The sequence below is a fragment of the Lissotriton helveticus genome, chromosome 3_1 (assembly GCF_964261635.1).
Source record: "Lissotriton helveticus chromosome 3_1, aLisHel1.1, whole genome shotgun sequence".
NCBI lineage: Eukaryota > Metazoa > Chordata > Amphibia > Caudata > Salamandridae > Lissotriton > Lissotriton helveticus.
The window spans coordinates 1,965,276,203-1,965,299,189 of NC_136061.1; the positions used below are offsets into that span (position 1 = coordinate 1,965,276,203).

Here is a 22,987-nt window from a genome sequence, read left to right on the forward strand (position 1 = left end):
GGGCACATTTGTGCCTTGGATCGCCTTTGTCAGCTTGTGTGCAAAGATTACAACAAAGGGAGTAATTTTCTTCTGGATCTAGGGAGAGGGTCAGTCAGACCTCCATGAGGTCCGGTGATTCTGAGACAGGGGAAGGCAGAAACAAGGCCTGCTCGCCGGGGCCCCCAGGGTCCTGGGTCCGCACCTGCCTCTCAGCCCCTTCCTGGTGGTCCTTTCCTCCGAGCCTGCTCAGTCAGAGCTCCATGAGGTCTGGTGATTCTGAAGCAGGGGAAGGCAAAACCCAGGCCTGCCCGCTGGGGCCCCCAGGGGCCCGTGTCTGCGCCTGCCTCTCAGCCCCTTCGCGATGGGGCTTTTCTCCGAGCCTGCTCAACCCGGAAGCAGGCAGGGATGCGAAGCCGGCACCCCCAGCGCAGGGCAGCCTGCCAGGGAGGCCCAGGTTGTACTCTGATCGATTTGGCACTCTTGGGCTGTTTAGGGATGGACAGCTTGGCAAGCCTCGGCTGTTGTTTCAAGCAAAGTGCTTCCACCCTGCATGGACCGTCCGACTCTAGGGCCTGCCGCCTACCCAGCTGAGTGAAGGCCGAGTGGCCCCGGCAGCTCGTGCCCCCCCGTGGTCTGACCCGAGCGGAATGGGTTGAGTTGGGCCAGGCCTTCGGATGCTGCGGCCCGACAGGTCCCTAGGCCCTGTGTGCCACGCTGTCACCCGTCTCTGCCCAGCGCATTTCCACAGCAGCTCAGAATGACCGTTCCGAGGGGTGCTGCCGTCGTCCGGGGAGACCGCTTGGCCCGCCCGTGTCCATGTGACCTCACCTCTCCACACCTCCAGCGAGCGAACAACGGCACCAGACCGAAGCCCTCAGCCACCTCATACAAGCACACCGTAGGCACAGGGCCTGGCCCTGGCACACCTAGGATGGTGGAGCGGTCCGTGGTCGCATGGGGTGCTTGGATGAGGACCAGACCTCGGAGGGTCTTCTGCCGCTGGGGGAGGACCCAACCGATTGAGGGACAGGGCATGGGGGGCTGCCCCTGTCCCTTTCTCTGGGAGGGGTACAGCAGTGGGCCCTCCCAAGACAGAACCCATGGTCACCGGCATGACCCCCACAGTGGGGGAAAACAAAATAGCAGTGCCTCCCTGGGCTGGAATCACCCCCCCACCCTAAAAAGGCCCTGCTGCCCCGGGCTCTCCTATGCCCAAGTTCTGGCCTGTCTGGCCTTCAGGCAAACGAGTAGCAGCCATTCTCGTGTGGCAGGGCGGCCTGGAAGAGAAGGAGCTAAGGGCCTGCCAGGGGACGGGCTGAGTGAAACCCTGTGGTGCAATGAAGGTGACGGCCGGCACACTGGGTGAGGTGGGATCCCGCCACGCTTCCGGTGGCGGGTGCACCACTGGCCCGTCTCACCCGCTCTGTCGGGGAGGTGGAGCATGAGCATGTGTGATAGGACCCGAAACATGGCGAAGCCAGAGGAAACTCTGGTGGAGGTCCCTAGCGGTCCTGACGTGCAAATCAATCATCCGACCTGGGTATAGGGGCGAAAGACTAATGAACCATCTAGTAGCTGGTTCCCTTCGAAGTTTCCCTCAGGATAGCTGGTGCTCGGAGCCCCCAGTTTTATCTGGTAAAGCGAATGATTGGAGGTCTTGGGGCCTAAACTATCTCAACCTATTCTCAAACTTTAAATGGGCAAGAAGCCCGGCTCACTGGCGTGGAGCCGGGCATGGAATGCGAGTGCCTAGTGGGCCACTTTTGGTAAGCAGAACTGGTGCTACGGGATGAACCGAATGCTAGGTTAAGGCACCCGATGCCAAAGCTCATCAGACCCCAGAAAAGGTGTTGGTTATAGACAGTAGGACGGTGGCCATGGAAGTTGGAATCCGCTAAGGAGTGTTTAACAATTCACCTGCCAAATCAACTAGCCCTGAAAATGGATGGTGGTGGAGCGTTGGGCCCATACCTGGCTGTCGCCAGCGCTGAGAGCCGCAGGGGCTAAGCTGCGGTGATTAGGAGGGCTGCTGCGATGCGCACGGAAGCCTGGGGCAAGGGCCCGGGTGGAGCCGGCGCAGGTGCAGATCTTAGTGGTAGTAGCAAATATTCAATCAATCAATCAATCAGGTCATTTATAGAGCGCACTACTCACCCGTAGGGTCTCAAGGCGCTGGTTTGGGGGGGGGGGGGGGGTGCCGTTACTGCTCGAACAGCCAGGTCTTGAGCTTCTTCCTGAAGGAGAGGTGGTCTTGGGTCAGGCGCAGGTCGGTTGGGAGTGAGTTCCAGGTCTTGGCGGCCAGGTAGAAGAAGGACCTTCCTCCTGTTGTCGCTCTTCGGATGCGGGGGACGGCGGCGAGGGCGTGGCTGGTTGATCTGAGGAGGCGCTTGGGGGTGTAGAAGTTGATCCGGTTGTTGAGGTAGCTCGGGCCTTGGTTGTGTAGGGCTTTGTGTGCGTGGGTGAGGAGACGGAAGGTGATTCTCTTGTTGACCGGGAGCCAGTGCAGATCTCTCAGGTGTCCGGAGATGTGGCTGCGTCGGGGGATGTCGAGGATGAGTCTGGCCGAGGCGTTCTGGATCCGCTGGAGTCTCTTCTGGAGCTTGGCGGTGGTTCCGGCGTAGAGGGCGTTGCCGTAGTCCAGTCGGCTGGTGACGAGGGCCTGGGTGACCGTCTTCCTCGTCTCGGTGGGGATCCACCGGAAGATCTTGCGTAGCATGCGCAGGATGTTGAAGCAAGACGAGGAGACGGCGTTTACTTGTCTGGTCATGGAGAGGGAGGAGTCCAGGATGAAGCCCAGGTTGCGTGCGTGGTCCGTCGGTTTGGGTGCGGTGCCCAGGGCGGGGGGCCACCAGGAGTCGTCCCAGGCGGAGGGCGAGGAGCCCAGGATGAGGACCTCCGTCTTGTCCGAGTTCAGTTTCAGGCGGCTGGTCGTCATCCATTCGGCTACCTCTCTCATCCCTTCGTGCAGGTTGGCTCTGGCGGTGGCGGGGTCGTTGGTCAGGGAGAGGATCAGCTGGGTGTCGTCGGAGTAGGAGATTATGTTGAGGTTGTGTTGGCGTGCGATGGCCGCGAGGGGGCTCATGTAGACGTTGAAGAGGGTGGGGCTCAGTGAGGATCCTTGAGGGACGCCGCAGATGACTTTGGTGGCCTCTGACTTGTACGGTGGTAGGCGGACTCTCTGTGTTCTTCCGTCGAGGAAGGAAGTGATCCATTCCAGTGCCTTGTCCTGGATTCCGATGTTGCCGAGGCGCTGTATTAGAGTGCGGTGGCAGACAGTGTCGAAAGCCGCGGAGAGGTCCAGGAGGATGAGGGCCGCTGTCTCTCCGTTGTCCATCAGAGTTCGTATGTCATCGGTGGCAGCGATGAGGGCGGTCTCGGTGCTGTGGTTCGCTCGGAAGCCAGACTGTGAGGGGTCGAGGGATCCGTTCGTCTCGAGGAAGGCGGCCAGCTGTTTGTTGACGGTCTTCTCGATGACTTTGGCCGGGAACGGGAGGAGCGAGATGGGACGGTAGTTCTTGAGGTCGGTGGGGTCTGCTGTGGGTTTCTTGAGAAGAGCGCTGAGTTCGGCGTGCTTCCAGCTCTCAGGGAAGGTGGCGGTGTCGAAGGAGGTGTTGATGATGTCCCGCAGGTGGGGTGCGATGACAGCGTCGGCCTTGTTGAAGACGTGGTGAGGGCAGGGGTCAGTCGGAGATCCGGAATGGATGGAGTTCATTGTGCGGATGGTGTCTTCGGTGCTGATCGGAGTCCAGGTGCGGAGGGTGGTGGTGGGTGGCGTTGTTGCGGTTGTGGCTTGCGTTGGTTGGTTGCTGAAGCTGTTGTGTATGTCCACGATCTTGTTGTGGAAGTAGGATGTGAGGGAGTTGCAGAGGTCCTGCGACGGGGTGATGTCATTGTTTCCGGCGTTGGGGTTGGAGAGCTCTTTAACGATGTTGAAGAGTTCCTTGCTGTCGTGTGCGTTGTTGTCCAGCCGGTCCTTGTATGTATTTTTCTTGGTGGCGCGGATCAGTTGGTGGTGTTTCCGGGTGGCGAGCTTGAGGGTGGTCATGTTGTCCGTCGTTGGTTCCCTTCTCCAGACTTTCTCGAGGGCTCGACAGTTCTTCTTGGAGCTCTTGAGTTCGTCGGTGAACCATGGTGTTTTTCTGCTGCAGGGTCTGCTGGGCGGGGTTCTCAGAGGGGCGAGTTCGTCCGCGCCGTTGTTGATCCACTTCGTGAGGTTGTCGGCGGCCTGGCTGGGGTTCGCTGAGCTGGCGGGGGGGTGCTGGCTCAAGGAAGCGGTGAGCTGGTCGGCTGTGATCTTGTTCCAGCTTCTTCGGGCAACCTGTTGCTGGTGGTGGTGGATCGTCGTTCTTTTGAAGCTGAAGTGGACGCAGCTGTGGTCCGTCCAGTGGAGTCCTGTTGCGTGGCTGAAGGTGACGTCTTTGCTGGATGAGAAGACGGCGTCGAGTGTGTGTCCGGCGAGGTGGGTGGGGGTGGTCACCAGTTGCTTGAGTCCGAGGTTGGCGAGGTTGTCGAGCAGGCTGATGGTGTTGCGGTCGCTGTTGTTCTCCAGGTGGAAGTTGAGGTCCCCCAGGAGGATGTAGTCGGCGGAGGGGAGGGCATGCGGGCTGACGAAGTCGGCGATGTCCTCGCTGAATCGTGTGCGTGGACCCGGGGGTTGGTAGATCAGGGTGCCTCTGAGGGTGGTCTTCGGGTTGGTGTGGATCTGGAAGTGCAGGTGTTCAGCGGTGGTTAGGGTGTCGTCGGTGTTGGTCGTGATGCGGATGGTGTCTCTGTGGATGATGGCGATGCCTCCTCCCATCTGGTTGGCGGTGCGGGCCCTCCGGATGATCTTGTAGCCCTCCGGGATGGCGATGGCGATGTCTGGGGCTGAGGAGGCGTTCATCCAGGTCTCGGTGAGGAAGGCAACGTCAGGGGCGGTGGTGTCGAGGAGGTTCCAGAGTTCTACGGCGTGTCTGTGGACGGAGCGGGTGTTGAGCAGGATGCACTTGAGGTGGTTGCTGCTGATGTTCGGCTTGGCGAGAGCAGGTGCAGGGTGAGTCCGGATGCAGGTGAATTTGCAGGCGTGGCAGCTGAAGGGTCCGTGGGTGTGCTTCGGGGCGGCTCGATGACATCCTGGGATGCGGCCAGTGTTGAGTGCGATGAGATCGGCGGCGTTGTAGGTTCGTCGGGTCGGCTTCCGTCGGTGGGGGCCAGGGTTCCTGGCGCTGGTCGCGATCCGGTCGCGGACGGGCGCAGACGGGCTTACCTTCGGCGCACAATCGGCGCGCCCGCTGCGCGTCAACGCTGCGCGTTCGCACGGTCGCCATTTAAGGCCAAGTGCGCGGGTGGGCGGAGCAGCTGGGAGGCGGGAGCGGGGAGGGAACAGAATTAAAAAAGGGGCGGGGTCGGCGGTGGTGGCGGGAAGCGGGGGCGGCGCGGAAGGCGGGAAACACGGGGGAGAGCGGGCAGCGACTACGAGGGAAACAGGCACAAATGGTGGTCACAACAACACTCAGAACGGGCAAAAACAGCGAGGGCAAAACAAGCACAAATGACGGCAAAAACAACACTCAGAACAGGCAAAAACAGCGAGGGCAAAACAAGCACAAATGACGGCAAAAACAACACTCAGGACGGACAAAAACAGCGAGGGAAAAACAAGCACAAATGATGGTCCAAACAGACCAGAGCAACGACGGCAGGGTCAGCCGGAAGCGCGGCTGGCAGCGAGGCAGAGGGCACAGCAGGGGGGCACACGCAGCAGCTGGTGGCCGTGCGGCGCGGGGGTGTCCCACAAGTGGGTCACACTCACCTGTGTCGCACGGTCGCCTTTTAAGGCCAAGTGCGCGGGTGGGCGGAGCAGCTGGGAGGCGGGAGCGGGGAGGGAACAGAATGAAAAAAGGGGCGGGGTCGGCGGTGGTGGCGGGAAGCGGGGGGTGGCGCGGAATGTCAGGTCTCGTCGGGGCGCCTGCAGTATAGCGCAACGCGAGACGAATGCCTCTCTAGACTTACTATGAGGAGAAAACTACATTACCCAGAAGCCCTGGCTGAGGCTACATCAGTCAGGGCAACACGCATCCTGTTGCGTGTTATTCCGTTTCCTGGCATCCGTTTTGGAGGAAGGAGGTTGCGTCTTGCTGCTGGCGGAGGGGCTCGTCCTGGACGGTTGCTGTGTGTATTCAGCGTGTCAGGTAGGAGCGGCCCCTCGCCGGTATCTTCTCCGTCATTAAGCGGAGCGCTGTGGGGATCCACGCGTTGCCGTTTGTTCTTGGAGCGCGCAGTGAAGGAACTGCCGCGTTTCTTGTCTATTTGTTATTGGACTATTCTGAGGAGCGGAGCGGAGTGGTAGGAAGCCACACGTTGCCGTGTCTTCTATCTTGTGTTTCCTTTTTGTTTGGATCTACCTGTGTGCTACTCCTGAAGGAGGCGGTGCGCTGAGGCGGTCGCAGCTTCACGCAACCAGTGCAAGCGCTTGTGTATTTTCTTTTGGTTTATGGGACGATTAGTATTCACAGTACTCAAGGAGCGCTGTAGCGGTCGCAGCTGCGCGTTGCCATAAGGAGCAGTACTTCTAGGATATTGTGTTGTGTCATTTTGGAACATTTCCGCTTTCTTTTCAAACACCCTTATTTATTTACTCTTGCTCTTTTTCTTCATTTGTATCTGGGAACTGCCTGGTGTTCAGAGGGTGCTTTTCTCGAGGGAGCGGAGTGCAGTGGTTTTTGCTTCCCACGCATTACCGTGTCCTGGATTGAGACGTGTACACAGCTGCCTAGTGCTCTGTCATTTCTTTGGTTTTCTTTCATGGTGGCGAAACTCACACGGAATCCCTTATCATACAGGCATAGGCTGTGTTCAAGGTATAGAAGAGGGTTCTGTTTGGGTAATAAGCGTGTTAGTGTATGAGAAATGCAATGTGTCTAATCTATGTGTATTCCTTATAGGTTTCACGTTTGTATATCTAAAACGAGAACAGCAAAACAACCAGTAGGAAAGTCCTGCCTTTTCCTCACAGGTATTCAGGCTACATATCAGTACATTAGATGTTAAGGTGTTGCACGACAGGTGGCCTTACCCTTGTATGTTCTGTCGTTTCAGGTACCTCCCTTCCCAGCTGTCCCCTTCCTTCCCTTCCCTGTTTATTATTTTACTTTTCCCCTCACCTAATGGCTCAAATCCTCTGTTAACACAAAGTCAGAGTGTTTGTGACGTTTGGAGGTGGGCTTTATATTCATCACTCGGATCCTGTGGAGCGGACCTGACAGAATAACACGCACACGAATACAGCTACACCCGATCCGAGTGGGGACTATATGGCTACCTTAGAGGATGTGCTTCAGGCGTTGGTGTTGGTGCAGCAAGAACTCGCTGCTTCCAAGGCTGAGGCCGCTGCCCTGAGGGACAAGGTGGACAGATTGAGTAGGAACCCTTTTGATGCCTCTCCCTCACAGATTCAGGTTACGGTTCCTCCTCCTATACCCCTTGCCAGCCCAGAGAGGTATTCAGGGGACCCGGCAAAGACCCAAATATTTCTGACTCAAATCATGATGCATTTTTCGTGCAAACCGGCCTCTTTCCCGACCAACCATTCCAGAGTGGCTTTTGCCATTTCATATCTGATTGGGGATGCGGCTAATTGGGCTGTACCATTGGTGCGTAACGACGACCCTATGCTGAACAATTGGTCGGCGTTTAGGGCCGAATTCGAGCGAGTGTTCGATCGCCGGGCTACAACCTTCAGCGCAGATCGTGAGTTGCTAACTCTTAGACAGGGAAAGAGAGACCTGATATCCTACATGACAGACTTCAATCGGCTGATAGCAGAAACCGCTTGGCCAGAAGAGAAAAGAATGTCCCTATTCTATCAGGGGTTGAGGGATGGCCTCAAGGATGTTATTGCCCAAATAGATCCCCAGCCTACCACTTGTACAGACATGATAAACTTGACCCTACGTCTGGACAGCAGAATGAGCGATAGAGGGAGTGATCGGAGAAGATGGGATAGGGGGTTTCTTGGGTCTGATGCTAGCTCCCGGAGAGCGATTACGGCTCCAGAATCAGGTACGGAACCCATGGAGATAGGGGCAGTCAAGGCCCCGTTATCCAAAGAAGAAAAGGAACATAGGCGGGCCTTGGGCCTCTGCCTCTATTGCGGTAAAAAAGGCCACTATGTTAGGGACTGCCCTACCAAACCCAAAACCAGTGGCGTGTGGAACCGCAGCAAACGGTTGGCAGTCACGGCATTGGGGGCAGTGGACAAAGGAGGTAGGGCGGACTCTTCCCTCGATGTCAGTACTCCCCCCTATCAGATCCCGTCGTTAACAGTCATGTCACTGTTAGAAACCGAAACGCATATACTCTTGCCCATGTGCTTAGAGAGTCAGTGTCAGAGTCACCAAGTGAGGGTCATGATAGATTCCGGAGCCACGGGGAACTTCATCAATAGTGGGTTGGTAACAGCACTGGCCTTGGAGAGAGTGCCAAGAGACGTCCCAGAGGACGTATTGGCAGTGGACGGAAAGCCGCTGAAGTCAGGAAAGATCACCGAACAAACCGACTCCTTGGTATTGTCAGTTGATATCCCGGGTGGTACTCACAGGGAAGAGGTAACGTTGAACATCATCGAGGCGCCCCAATACGAGGTCATTTTAGGTATGCCTTGGTTAAGCCTGCACAATCCTACTATCAATTGGAGGTCCAAGGAGGTCCGGTTTGCATCCGAGGAATGCAGGGAGCATCTGGTTCCCGCATGTTTGACGACCGCAGCAGTGTCCTATCTGCCTTTGGTGGTTGCCACTGCTGCCGAGAAATCGGTGGTTTTGCCTTCGCAATATAAGGCTTATGAGGAGGTGTTCAGTGAAAGCATGGCAGAACAACTACCTCCTCATTGGCCTTATGATTGCCGGATAGACTTAGTGGATGGGGCCACTCTGCCTTCTTGTCGTGTGTATGCCCTCTCGGTTCCTGAGACCGCTCACTTGAAGGCGTATCTTGACCACTATGTGGATATTGGGTTTATCCGTCCCTCTAGATCACCGGCGGCCTCCCCCATGTTTTTCATTAAAAAAGCGAATGGCGAGTTAAGAGCGTGTGTCGATTATAGGGTGTTAAACAAAAACACCGTCAGGAACAGATACCCCTTACCCCTCATTACTGTACTTCTGGATCAGGTGAAGGATGCTCGGATTTATACACGGCTTGATTTGAGAGGTGCCTATCACCTGGTCCGAGTAAGAGAAGGCGATGAGTGGAAGACCGCATTCAAAACCCGTTATGGCCTTTATGAGTATACTGTAATGCCGTTTGGGCTGTGCAATGCCCCGGCGGCATTTCAGTATTTCCTAAACGATGTTTTGAAAGAATTCGTGGATGTCTGTGCTGTTGTATACATAGACGACATCCTCATCTATTCGGACAACACCGTACAACATCACGCCCATGTGTCCCACGTCTTGCAGAGATTGGGTGAGAACAAGTTATACTGTAAATTGTCTAAGTGCGAGTTCAGTGTGATTGAAGTGGAGTTCTTGGGAGTGGTGTTGAGTCATGCTGGATTACAGATGTTCGACAGGAAAGTAAAGGCAGTGCAGGATTGGCCGATACCGACGAGCATGAAGGAGGTACAGAGATTCTTAGGGTTCTCTAATTACTACCGCCGATTCATAGCACAATTCTCTCAGGTGGCTGCTCCTCTGTCTAGGTTGTTACGAAAAGGGGTCCCTTTTCAATGGTCAGAGGACACCGACAGAGCCTTTCAGACCCTGAAAGACGCGTTTACTTCTGCTCCTATCTTGGCCCACCCCAAACCTGAACATCCTTTCATCGTTGAAGCCGACGCTTCGGATGAAGCTGTAGGGGCCATTTTGTCTCAAAGGAATCACCTAACGGGCCAATTACATCCAGTGGCATATCTTTCAAAAAAGCTTAGCATGGCAGAAAGGAATTACACTATTGCAGAGAAACAACTGCTAGCTATCAAAAAGGCGTTTCAGGAATGGCGTCAGCACCTGTGGGGTGCTGCGTTTCCTGTTACTGTGTATTCCGACCACCGAAATCTGCAGTATATGAAGACTGCTCGCAACCTCACACAGAGACAAATGAGGTGGATGCTCTATTTTTCGGAATACGATTTTGTGATCACTTTTCGTCCTGGGGCTGACAACAGAAAGGCGGATACCCTATCTCGACAACAACAAGGGGGGGTGTCAACAGAGACTGCAAGGCTGGAACCCATCGTGGAACCTGGAAAGGTGTTGTGTGTAATCCATGCTGATACGTTCTTGGATCAAGTTGGGAGAGCAAAGACCCCAGGGGAATGGGTCGTGTGGGCTACCCAGGGGAGCGGCCGCACCCTTAATAAAGGCCTCCCTTTCCAAAATGCGAAGCTGTTCCTCCCAAGCGAAGCGCTCAAAAAGACTGCCTTTGGATGGTGTCACGATTCCCACTTGGTGGGACACCAAGGGGTGTGTAAGACAGTTCAGTTGCTACAAAGGTACTTTTGGTGGGACACGATTAAAAAAGATGTCGTTGCTTGGATAAGATCGTGCAGTGTCTGCGCCATGGCAAAAACAGAGACTGGAAAAAAGAAAGGGTTGTTGTGTCCGCTTCCTACCCCCAACAGACCATGGCAACACATCAGCATAGACTTTGTAACAGGTTTACCTCCGGATCAGGGTATGACCGCCATCCTAGTGGTGGTAGACAGCCTCTCCAAACTAGGACATTTCATCCCTTGTGTAAATTTGCCTACAGCGGGACAGACAGCCCAGCTACTGATGACTAACATCATCAGGCTACATGGGATACCCGAAGTCATTGTATCAGACCGGGGTCCGCAATTTATCGCCAGGTTTTGGAGGTTTTGGTGTCAGGCCCTGGGTATTCGTTCCTCTCTATCCACCAGCTTCCATCCGCAAACAGATGGTCAAACGGAGAGATTGAACCAAACCCTTAAAAAATATCTCCGGTGTTATGCTGCAGACGCTCATGACTCATGGGTCTCGTTATTATGGATGGCTGAGGTGGCCTATATTAACGCCTGGCATTGTTCTTTGGGGGTGTCTCCGTTTTGTGCAACGTATGGGTATGATGCCAAGGTCCTTCCCCTTACCCTTCCTAGTGGTATAGCAGATCAACCTTCGGTTTTGAGTCAGATGCAGAAGATCCAGACAATGCACAAGAAAATCAGGTCCCATCTGATTAAGGCAAAGAAGGAATACAAAAGATACGAAGACAGACACCGAAGACAAGGACCAACGTACGCAGTGGGTGACAGGGTGTGGCTGTCGACCAGGAACATCAGGTTCAAACTCCGCAGCATATTTCACCCTAAGTACATTGGGCCGTATGTGGTGGTAAAAAAGCTCAGCTCGGTGGCGTACAGACTGAAACTGCCTGGTTCGCTTCGTATCCACCCAGTATTCCACTGTAATCTGCTGAAGCCAGCGTTCTCGGAAAGGCGCAGGGCGCCTCCTCCGGTTTTGTGTGATGGGGGTTTCGAGTATGTCGTGCGAAGCATCAAGGACTCCAAGTACAGGAGGGGGGTGCTTTGGTACCTGGTGTCGTGGAAGGGATATTCTGTGGAGGACGATTCCTGGGAACCTGAGTCCAACATCCACGCTCCGGTGGCTATCCGTTCCTTCCACAGAAGGTTCCCTCTGCGCCCTGGTCCTAGTAGGCGCTAGAAGGGAGGGCATACTGTCAGGTCTCGTCGGGGCGCCTGCAGTATAGCGCAACGCGAGACGAATGCCTCTCTAGACTTACTATGAGGAGAAAACTACATTACCCAGAAGCCCTGGCTGAGGCTACATCAGTCAGGGCAACACGCATCCTGTTGCGTGTTATTCCGTTTCCTGGCATCCGTTTTGGAGGAAGGAGGTCGCGTCTTGCTGCTGGCGGAGGGGCTCGTCCTGGACGGTTGCTGTGTGTATTCAGCATGTCAGGTAGGAGCGGCCCCTCGCCGGTATCTTCTCCGTCATTAAGCGGAGCGCTGTGGGGATCCACGCGTTGCCGTTTGTTCTTGGAGCGCGCAGTGAAGGAACTGCCGCGTTTCTTGTCTATTTGTTATTGGACTATTCTGAGGAGCGGAGCGGAGTGGTAGGAAGCCACACGTTGCCGTGTCTTCTATCTTGTGTTTCCTTTTTGTTTGGATCTACCTGTGTGCTACTCCTGAAGGAGGCGGTGCGCTGAGGCGGTCGCAGCTTCACGCAACCAGTGCAAGCGCTTGTGTATTTTCTTTTGGTTTATGGGACGATTAGTATTCACAGTACTCAAGGAGCGCTGTAGCGGTCGCAGCTGCGCGTTGCCATAAGGAGCAGTACTTCTAGGATATTGTCATTGTGTCATTTTGGAACATTTCCGCTTTCTTTTCAAACACCCTTATTTATTTACTCTTGCTCTTTTTCTTCATTTGTATCTGGGAACTGCCTGGTGTTCAGAGGGTGCTTTTCTCGAGGGAGCGGAGTGCAGTGGTTTTTGCTTCCCACGCATTACCGTGTCCTGGATTGAGACGTGTACACAGCTGCCTAGTGCTCTGTCATTTCTTTGGTTTTCTTTCATGGTGGCGAAACTCACACGGAATCCCTTATCATACAGGCATAGGCTGTGTTCAAGGTATAGAAGAGGGTTCTGTTTGGGTAATAAGCGTGTTAGTGTATGAGAAATGCAATGTGTCTAATCTATGTGTATTCCTTATAGGTTTCACGTTTGTATATCTAAAACGAGAACAGCAAAACAACCAGTAGGAAAGTCCTGCCTTTTCCTCACAGGTATTCAGGCTACATATCAGTACATTAGATGTTAAGGTGTTGCACGACAGGTGGCCTTACCCTTGTATGTTCTGTCGTTTCAGGTACCTCCCTTCCCAGCTGTCCCCTTCCTTCCCTTCCCTGTTTATTATTTTACTTTTCCCCTCACCTAATGGCTCAAATCCTCTGTTAACACAAAGTCAGAGTGTTTGTGACGTTTGGAGGTGGGCTTTATATTCATCACTCGGATCCTGTGGAGCGGACCTGACACGGAAGGCGGGAAACACGGGGGAGAGCGGGCAGCGACTACGAGGGAAACAGGCACAAATGGTGGTCACAACAACACTCAGAACGGGCAAAAACAGCGAGGGCAAAACAAGCACAAATGACGGCAAAAACAACACTCAGAACGGGCAAAAACAGCGAGGGCAAAACAAGCACAAATGACGGCAAAAACAACACTCAGAACGGACAAAAACAGCAAGGGAAAAACAAGCACAAATGATGGTCCAAACAGACCAGAGCAACGACGGCAGGGTCAGCCGGAAGCGCGGCTGGCAGCGAGGCAGAGGGCACAGCAGGGGGGCACACGCAGCAGCTGGTGGCCGTGCGGCGCGGGGGTGTCCCACAAGTGGGTCACACTCACCTGTGTCGCACGGTCGCCTTTTAAGGCCAAGTGCGCGGGTGGGCGGAGCAGCTGGGAGGCGGGAGCGGGGAGGGAACAGAATGAAAAAAGGGGCGGGGTCGGCGGTGGTGGCGGGAAGCGGGGGGCGGCGCGGAAGGCGGGAAACACGGGGGAGAGCGGGCAGCGACTACGAGGGAATCAGGCACAAATGGTGGTCACAACAACACTCAGAACGGGCAAAAACAGCGAGGGCAAAACAAGCACAAATGACGGCAAAAACAACACTCAGAACGGGCAAAAACAGCGAGGGCAAAACAAGCACAAATGACGGCAAAAACAACACTCAGAACGGACAAAAACAACGAGGTAAAAACAAGCACAAATGATGGTCCAAACAGACCAGAGCAACGACGGCAGGGTCAGCCGGAAGCGCGGCTGGCAGCGAGGCAGAGGGCACAGCAGGGGGGCACACGCAGCAGCTGATGGCCGTGCGGCGCGGGGGTGTCCCAAACAAGAACTTTGAAGGCCGAAGTGGAAAAGGGTTCCATGTGAACAGCAGTTGAACATGGGTCAGTCGGTCCTAAGAGATGGGCCAGTGCCGTTCTGAGGGGACGGACGGTGGCTTCTGTTGCCCTCTGACGATCAAAAGGGAGTCGGGCTCAGATCCCCGAACCCGGAGTGGTGGAGACGGGCACCCTCGTGGCTCCCTGTGCGGTAACGCAAACGGTCCGGGAGAAGCCAGCGGGAGCCCCTGAGGACTGGGTGACCAGATGGCCCTGCGAGCCGGGTGACCAGATGGCCCTCGCATTCCATGCCCGGCTCCACGAGGGTGACCAGCTTACCGGCCGGCCGGACTACCTCCAACTTTTGTCCTTCCCCAGGGTTCTGTAAGCCCCCACCATCGGAGGGTCCGGGCGCTCGAGACGTGGGTCCATTAGGGCGAGGGAGGATCTCCATGGCCTGGCTGCATTAAGAAGCAGGGGGGCAGGGTTGGCGGGGGTGGCTGGCTATCTCCGATCCATTGGCGGAGCAGAGTTCTCTGCCCACCCCTAGTGCTGGGTCATGTGCTCGTGTCGTGGGGTTCCAAGTATGAGACTGGCTGCTGTGTCCTGGATGGTTTGGAGCTTGTGTAGCAGGGTTTTGTAGATTCCGGCATAGAGGGCGTTACTGTAGTCCAGTCTGCTGGTTATAAGTGCGGGGTTGACGGTCTTCCTGCATTCGGGAGGGGATCCATTTGAAGGTTTTGCAGACTATGCGGAAGGAGTTGAAGCAGGTAGAGGTGATGGCATTGGTCTGGCGGGTCATGGTGAGGGAGGAGTCTAGAATGATGCTGAGGTTCCAGGCGTGGTCCGTCGGGGTGGGTTGGTTTCCGAGAGGAGGGGGCCACCTGGAGCTGTTCCACGCAGTGGGGGAGTGTCCAAGGACGAGGATCTCTGTCTTCTCTGAGTTTAGTGTTAGGCAACTGTCCCTCATCCAGGCTGCAACATTTTTCATTCCTTCTTGGAAGCTGAGTCTGGTGTCTTGGGGGATCTTTGTGAGAGAGAGGATGAGCTGGGTGTCGTTGGCGTAAGATAATATGCTGAGAGCATGCTGTCTGACGATGGTGGTGAGGGGGCCATGTAGATGTTGAAGAGCTTGGGGTACTACACAGTTGATCTCTTTAGGTTCAGAGAGGAAGGTGGTGAGTCTGATCCATTGGGTTCTGCCGGAGAGAAAGGAGTGGACCTAGTCGAAGGCTGTTCCTCATATACCTGCGTCGTGGAGGCTGGCTATGAGAGAGTTGGTGTGAGACGTGTCGAAGGCTGAGGAGAGGTCTAATAGGATGAGGGCCGCAGTGTGGCCCTGGTCGAGTAGCATGCGGATGTCATCGGTGGTGGCGAAGAGGGTGGTCTCGGTGCTGGGGTTGCTGTGAAATCCAGACTGGGAGGAGTGGAGGATGGCGTTTTCTTCGATGAATGTGGTCAGATGGGCGTTGATGAATATCTCAGTGACTTTGGCTGAGGGATGGGCCGTTAGATTTTCAGGTCCGTCGTGTCGGCCGAGGGTTTCTTGAGGAGGGGCTTGACCTCTGCCCGCATCCAGGGGTCGAGGAAGATGCAGATTCGAGGGACGCATTGATGGTCTGGCCTAGTTCGGGTGCTATGGCGGCAGCAGCTCTGTGGTAGATGTGGGGTGGGCAGGAGTCTGTGGGGACTCCTGAGTGGATGTCCTTCATGATCATGGTGGTCTTCAGTAGTAGCAGGTTTCCAGGTCGTGATGGGCGGTTGGTTGTCGGTGGTGGGGGTGAGGGTGGTGGCCAGAGTCCGTTTGCTGAAGTTGTCATAGAGGGCCTTGATTTTCAGGTGAAAGTAGGAGCTGAGCTTGTTACAGAGGTCCTGGGATGGTGTGACATCCGTGGCTTCGCTGGGGAGTTTGGTGAACTGCTGTATGACGTTGAAGAGTTCTTTAGTGTTAATGCAAAGTCAAGCGCACACAACCTGCATCAGTGTTTAACAATTCAGTTTTGTAGTCGTATGATGAAAAGGATAAGATCCAACTCCAAAATCTTTAACTTGTTAAGTGTTTATTCATTCAATGATAGTATTGGTTTCACAGGAAAAAAACAGCCGACACGTGTTTCTGTCCGTACGTCCTCGAGTAGCTGGGTCCCAGCTACTCGAGGACGTACGGACGTTTTTCACCTCGCTACCGCGATCACTAGTGCATACACAAGGGCAAGCGGATTTGCTTCCCTGTGTCCCCCGACCGCTCATCCGGCGTCGGGTTTCTCTTCCAATCGACTGAATCACCAAGACATTTAGAAGCACCTTTTCCTAACGTCTCCCTGTGTTATAGACCCGATCAGGACCGGGTTGGAAATATCACCGTTCCGACGATACAGTTTACATCCTATCACCCTACAGCCCTGAAGAGTCGCGGGTTTACCCCCGCTTTGACTAAACACGTGTCGGCTGTTTTTTTCCTGTGAAACCAATACTATCATTGAATGAATTAACACTTAACAAGTTAAAGATTTTGGAGTTGGATCTTATCCTTTTCATCATACGACTACAAAACTGAATTGTTAAACACTGATGCAGGTTGTGTGCGCTTGACTTTGCATTGATGTACACAGGAGGTTGAGGCCCTCTCCCCTTCTGTTTTCTGAGACAAGGGTTATCTCAGATCAAGTAGCACCTACCACCGAACTTCTCAAATTACCCATTGACCACTACATGTGGAGCGCCTAGATATTTCTGAACACTTTCATAACCCCTCGCCGAACTTTGAGTTCTTTAGTGTTACTTGCTTTGGTGTGGAATTTGTTCTTGATGAAGGTCCACTTGGTGGCTCTTATGCCCTGGTGGTATTCATTCATGGCATTCCTGTAGTTGTTCTGTTCCTCAGTGGTTTTCCTGTTCCGCCAGAGTTTCTCGAGGCATCTGCAGGAGCGCCTGGCTTCTTGGAGGTCGGTGGTGAACCAGGCGGCCTTCCGGGGGTTTTGTTTGACGGGGTGGTGGAGGGGTGCAAGCTTGTCAGAGCAGCTGTAGAATTTTGTCGGTGGAGGCAATGGCGTGGGGTGCAACAATGTCGGCAATGGAAGTGGCGGAAGAGGCGCGAGGCCCAGGGGCTGTAGGCAAGGGTCCAGCGCAGCATGGTTCTGGAGCTGGTTTGGATCTGGAAGTGGAGCCCTTGTGTGCGATGGCGAGTCCTCATCCTGTGCAGTGGAGGCGATCCTTTCTTTGGATCTTGTATACTTTGGGGATGGCGGTGGAGATGTAGAGTGCGTAGGTGGCATTGGCCCATGTTTCGTTGAAGAAGGCGACGCCTGGTGAGACAGTGTCAAGCAGGTCCCAGATCTCCATGGCGTATTTGTGGAGGGAGTGCACGTTGAGGATTATGAAGGTCTGGGCTTCGGTGGTGCGGGCGTCCGTTGGGGGTTCAGCGGTCAAGGGGGGGCTGTTGATGGTGAAGGATTGTCAGCAGTGTCTGTAGCTTACCTTTTCCACCTGTTAAACAGTTACATGAAGACAACTTTGCCCAAATCAGGTTTGGCAAACATGGAGAACTCACTGCCCCCATACCTGTAGACAGAGTTGTCCGACAAGGCTGTTTCCTTGCTCCCACCCTTTTTTATCTTTTCATAAATTGACTTATTGAGGCTTTGAGTGCGGGGAAGTACATAGATGCACCAAAGCTGGCTAATGGCAAAGTTTGGGCTATGATGTTTGCCAACTACACTCTTTTGCTTTAAAAAACTCCTATTGGCATATAGTTGGTCCTCAACAACTTCAACGCCCTTTGTAAATGTAGGGTGCTCGAGATTAACATTCAGAAGACCACATTTATGGTGTTCAGTGCAGGTAGTCGAACCCGGTCAAACCCTTGTTCAGAAGGCAGTCCCCTGGAGAGGGTGTCCATATTTGAATATCTTTGGATCACGCTCTCGTAAAAAATGGACTGGAGTGCCCAAATCAAGAAAGCCAGCTTAAAGTTGGCCCAGACAACAGGGGGCCTGACAAAGGTATTCAGGAAATCCACTCATAAACCTGTTGGCACGGGGTTGAAAAAAATAAAGTATAAGTCAGGGGTGCTGTCCTGTATGGACCGAAATTGGGGCCACTGCCCATATGGCAATATAGCAAGAATTGAGAATAACTTTGCCAAACAGATATTTGGCCTTCGACCTAGTTCCCCTCTTACACCGCTACGCATGGACCTTGGAGTAACACCAATTGAAGTTGAAGTTGCCCTTAGACCCCTTACATTCTGGCGTCGCCTGTGGGCTACCCCACAACTGGCTGAATACAGGGTAGAGCTGAGAGATGCGTTGAGCCTGCAGGGTGTGGGAAAACTACCATGGCTGGCCTTAGGCAGGGACTCACTAGTGGCCATGGAAAGGGCCAACCTATGGTATAACGTTGAAGTAACCTGCCCTATATTATCCAGGAAGGACTTGATAGGGAGCTGTAGGGAGAGTAAACGTACCTTCCTCCAGGGGATTTCTACTACCGGCACGCTGACCACAGTGTTTTGGGAAATCCAAGATCAGTATAGATTACAGTTTGTACTGGATGATATCCAACCCGGCTGTTGGAAATGGGATCCCCGGCTGGCCAGGGCTTTCGCCAAAGTCAGTCAGAGACCACCACACCCAAGTCAGGGCAAGGGAGTTACACGCCAAGATAACCCCTACTCACCCTCTAGGTAACGTGGCGCGAGCAGCAAGGCTAAACTTGGAGGCGATGTAGGCTAAGTATTTGCGCACGCACCCAAGCAACAACACCCAAAGGCCCACCACAAAGGAAACTCCACACAAGGTTATATAAAAATAGCCTTTGTATTACACCAAAACACATTAGATAAAACACACACTTTACAATGTGCCAGAGGCACGGGCAGAATTTACAAGGGATATGTACAAGACAGGGCCACCTGGGCCACTGTCAGGAATCAGAAGTAGCACTTTCAGAAATAGCACTTAGTACATAGAATATAGCACAAAATAGCACACAACCAGTAAGCACTGGTAACAGGACCTCACTAGCACCACCTGTACTAGGGAGAAAACAACCACCTATGTATTACAATACCTGTAGGGGTGTAAGAGGAAAACACATGATGCAATGCATAACATTCATTCAGAGGTGTAAAGGAGGAAAACACATGATGCATCACAATACATTCAGAGGTGTAAGGCACATGACGCATAAAAACACATTCAGAGGTGCAGGAAGTACAATTGCGCCAAACCCACGTAAGTCACCACCTGTGACTGTCCCTAGGCCAACTGGCCTCTCTGGGGCTAGGACGCCCTGTGTCCAATGTCAGGGGGGGCCTAAACGTAGCAGTTGCCCACAAAGTGCTGGGCAACTGGTGCAGGGAAATTAGGGCAACGTTGGAGCCTCTCTGGCTCAAGAACCACCACTGTGGCACTGCAGAGCCTCTCTGGGCTCACAAAACGAATGGCCCTCTCAGAGCCTCTCTGGGCTCTCTAAGCAAAGGTGCAGCCTCACTGGGCTGTGGGGTCCCTCACGGGGGACCCAGGAACACTTGGCGCGCCTAGAGCCTCTCTCAGGGCTCTAGGCACAAATGTGGGGCGTTGGAGTCCCTCACGGGGGACTCTGCATCAGGAGGAAATGCCCCCAGAGCCTCGTGGGCTCTTCCAACAACTGGGGCGCTTGGAGGCGCCTCCCCAGCTCTGAAAACTAACGGGCACCCAGAGCAATGTTGGGGCGGCCCTCTGATCGGGCGGGGCCGCTCGACAGCGCTGCCGCACCCCCTCAGGAAAAGAACACTCACCGGGTCCGGCGGCTGGAGAAGGAGAGCTCCTGCTCCTCGGGGCTCTCCGGAGTCGCGTCCTCCTCGCTCTGCTCTGGGGTTCTCCCTCGCTCCTGGGAGGCCCCGGGGGGGGGGAGGCCGGCGGCGACTCTTGGGCAATGCAGGACTCTTCCTCCCTCCTGTTGCAGGAGTCCGGGGCTCTCTCTTCACTTAGGAGCCCCGGGCAGGAAATACAGGCTGCTCCTGGCTGTCCCGCAGTCCCGCCCACGGGTTGCCTGGCTTCCGGCTGGGCAACCAATTGCAACGCGGCCCCTCGCAGGGAGGCGGGCACTTCCGGGTCGCACTTGGCAGCGGCCCGGCAACGTTTTCACAACACTCCGGGCTGCGGCGGTGATTCTCCCAGGCACGAAGTCGAGGTGGGCACTCGATCCTGGGCAGAAAACAGCGGCAATGTCCCGGGCAGGGTGGGCACCTGCCAGGGGACCAATTAATCCCAAATAAGCGAGGTGGCACTCGCGAATGAAGTAGCGATCGGGGCAAATGCCGGGTGGGCACCGGCTCTGAACAATAAAGCGCCCCGAGGCGCTTGCAGGAAATAGAGCGCGCTCTCAGCGCTAGGGGGCAAATCCAGCGCCGCAAATCAAGGGAAGCGCTCCCAAGCGCTCGGAGGGAAATCCACAGCGCTCCTAGCGCTAGCAACAAGCCCAGCAAAAGTTCCTCAGGGCAGGCAGGGGGCAAGGCTGGGCCCAGAGCCAGCACACTGGGTCTCCAGGCAGGGAGACACTCCAAGTGGCGGTCCTCTGGCCCAGCAGCAGCAACAGCAGCCCCCTCAGGATCCTGGCAGAGAACAACTTCAGTGGGGACACAGCCCCATTTTTATACAGTGCATTCCTTTGTCTGAGGGTGCAGAGTGGGGGCGGAACCAGCCGCAGCTGGTTCTTGAGTACTCTGTTTACCTCAACCACCCTCTCTATTCACTGGCAGGGCTTGGGTCATTAGACACACCACAGGGGGGCGGAGCCAGCATTGTGTGGGGAAAACCCAGCCCATCCAGGACACAGGTACACTCCTCCCACACATCACTCATGCTAATCTCCCACTCACCACCGGGCAGACCCATCCAGACTTCCTGGAGCCTGGCATGCCAGCCAGCTCCAGCCAATCACACGCCAGCACCCTCACAGCACACGTACAGCCATGTCTAGAAATGGCGCTTCCCTACTAGACACATACATGCTGCATACACCGTTGCGCAGCATTCACTCACACGAGTTCACACATACCAGACTCAAGCCTGTACACCCCACGCATCAGGAACTACCAGGGACACATACATTCCCCATGCATTCCTATGGGCGGGCAGGCCTAGCTCAGCACATGCACTCAGAGTGCGCCCGCACTTTCCACTGGGACACAGTGAAAGTGCGCAGAATCCTGAAATCACCATCTCCAGGTCACCATTTCAAGCAAAAAGTCTAGGGGTGAACCTGCCCTAAGGGCCAAAGTCCAACATAACCCCCTTCCAGCCAAAACGCAGGGGAGACCAATCACCACCGTGATGGACTTCCCTGCTTGGGGCGATAGAACACGGACGCGGGCCCACAACTGCAGGGACACCCTCCTGTTCTACGCCACGGTGAACCCATGGGATTCCTTCTAAACACACTGTCTGGACCAACTGGGCTACCCCACTGGTACTCCCAAGTTGTCCGCGGCCAGGACCAGGCCCTGGGCCACCCAGGTGCCACTGGTCCATGCCAATTCGCAGAGCGGGGGGTAGTAACCCCTGGCACATAGGAGCCATTCTCCACTCTTCCTGTCTGCAAGACAGGACTAGACTGCCACTGGTTCTCCAGCCTAAGGCCTACAACCTCAGGCGGACCAGGAGTCTCAGGGAAGGCTCTCCTCCCCTTACCTCTTCTCCTAGGGTTCCTCCTCCCTCTGCGAGCGGTACCCCTAGAACGCCATTCCAACCCAGGGCTTATCCACTCAGGTTGCACCGGGGTCAGAGGTGGGCTCTCCCACCCTCTGCACCCCCTTCCAGAGGTCTGCCCTCTCCCACCTGGAGAAGTTCCTCTGGAAGAAGAACCGGTCAGGACACTGGTTACAGTCGTCCTACCCTTCAGGTCAGGCTGATCCTGAACTTGGCCTTCCAACCTCTGGTCTAAAACCTTCGGTGGAACAATTGCCTGGCACTCCAGGACTTCTGGGGATTCACACGCAATCCCCTTGAGGCTAACACATGGCCCATGTGTTGTGTGACTGTCTGTCTGGCGCAGATCTCCCGCTCCCTGTCCACCTGACAGTGCGCGAAGATCCCCCAGACCAGAAGTGGTGTCACCATGGTCACTACACGGGAACCTAGCCCAACTGGGTAGTCCCTGACCCACTGGTCCAGCCACTGGGGAACTCCCCCAATCACTCCTCACTCTGAACTCCTGTACCCTCCCTACCGGAGCGGTACTGCCAGACTCTAGAACCACAGGAGCTCTGGTTACAGACGCCCCAGGTCCTCTTCTCACTAGGAGATCCTCCTCAACTGGGTTAACAGGACAGCCTAGGTCCCCAACCTGGTGTTCCCTCAAGAAACCACCCAGGTTCTGAGACAGGGCTTCGGGCCTCTGGGGGCTCTCAGCCACCCACTGACTCCTGCTCCACTGAGCCAGGCAGTCAGCCCCTACACCCTTTTCACTAACCAGGGACCTAGCTGGGCTACACTGAGCCTCTTCCACCACGCTGGGCTGGAAGATCCCTGACCCACTACTTTTGGAGTCACTCACCAATGACTCTACAGAACCTCTGGTCCCTTCCCAGCGGTCTGCTTCCTCTGCCAGCTCACATGGTTCAGACAATCCACACCCTAACAGGTGTTGGCGCAACCCTGGTGAACAACAACTGAGCAACTGCTCTCTGAGTAACATATCGAACAATAGGTCCCAATCACATTTCGTGGGCTCCCGTACCCAATCACACAGGGCTTCACAACAGTCATCCTCAAAGTCTTCCCAAGACTGATGAGACGGTTTCCTAAGGTTCCTAAACCTCAACCTATTCTCCTCCTCTGGGGAAACAGGAACCATACTCTGGGAACTGGGACTTTCTAGACTGAGATTTAAATAGCTGCCACCACTGGACCCAACCCTCCCTGGGGGATCCAGAAACTCAACACTGCGCGCAGGGGATAGTCTACCCTCCAGAGCTACTTCGCCTCTGGTGGAGGCCCTCTCAGCCTCCTCTATCCTTTCCTGTGCTAAGACCCTCTCGGTCTCTAGCTGTTGCTTCTTAACCTCCAGCTGTTGCTTTCTAATGCCCAGCTGTGCCATAGCCTGGGCATGCTCCAACCTGAGCCTCTCTAAAGCCAGCTGGTGCTCCCTTTCTCTCCTCCTATCTTCCA

General features: G+C 54.9%; 1 pseudogene; it reads left to right on the plus strand.

Moving 5' to 3' along the window:
- The first annotated feature begins 1,273 nt into the window (after positions 1–1,273).
- LOC144825613 (28S ribosomal RNA) lies at positions 1,274–2,118 on the plus strand (annotated as a pseudogene).
- The last annotated feature ends 20,869 nt before the right edge of the window (positions 2,119–22,987 follow it).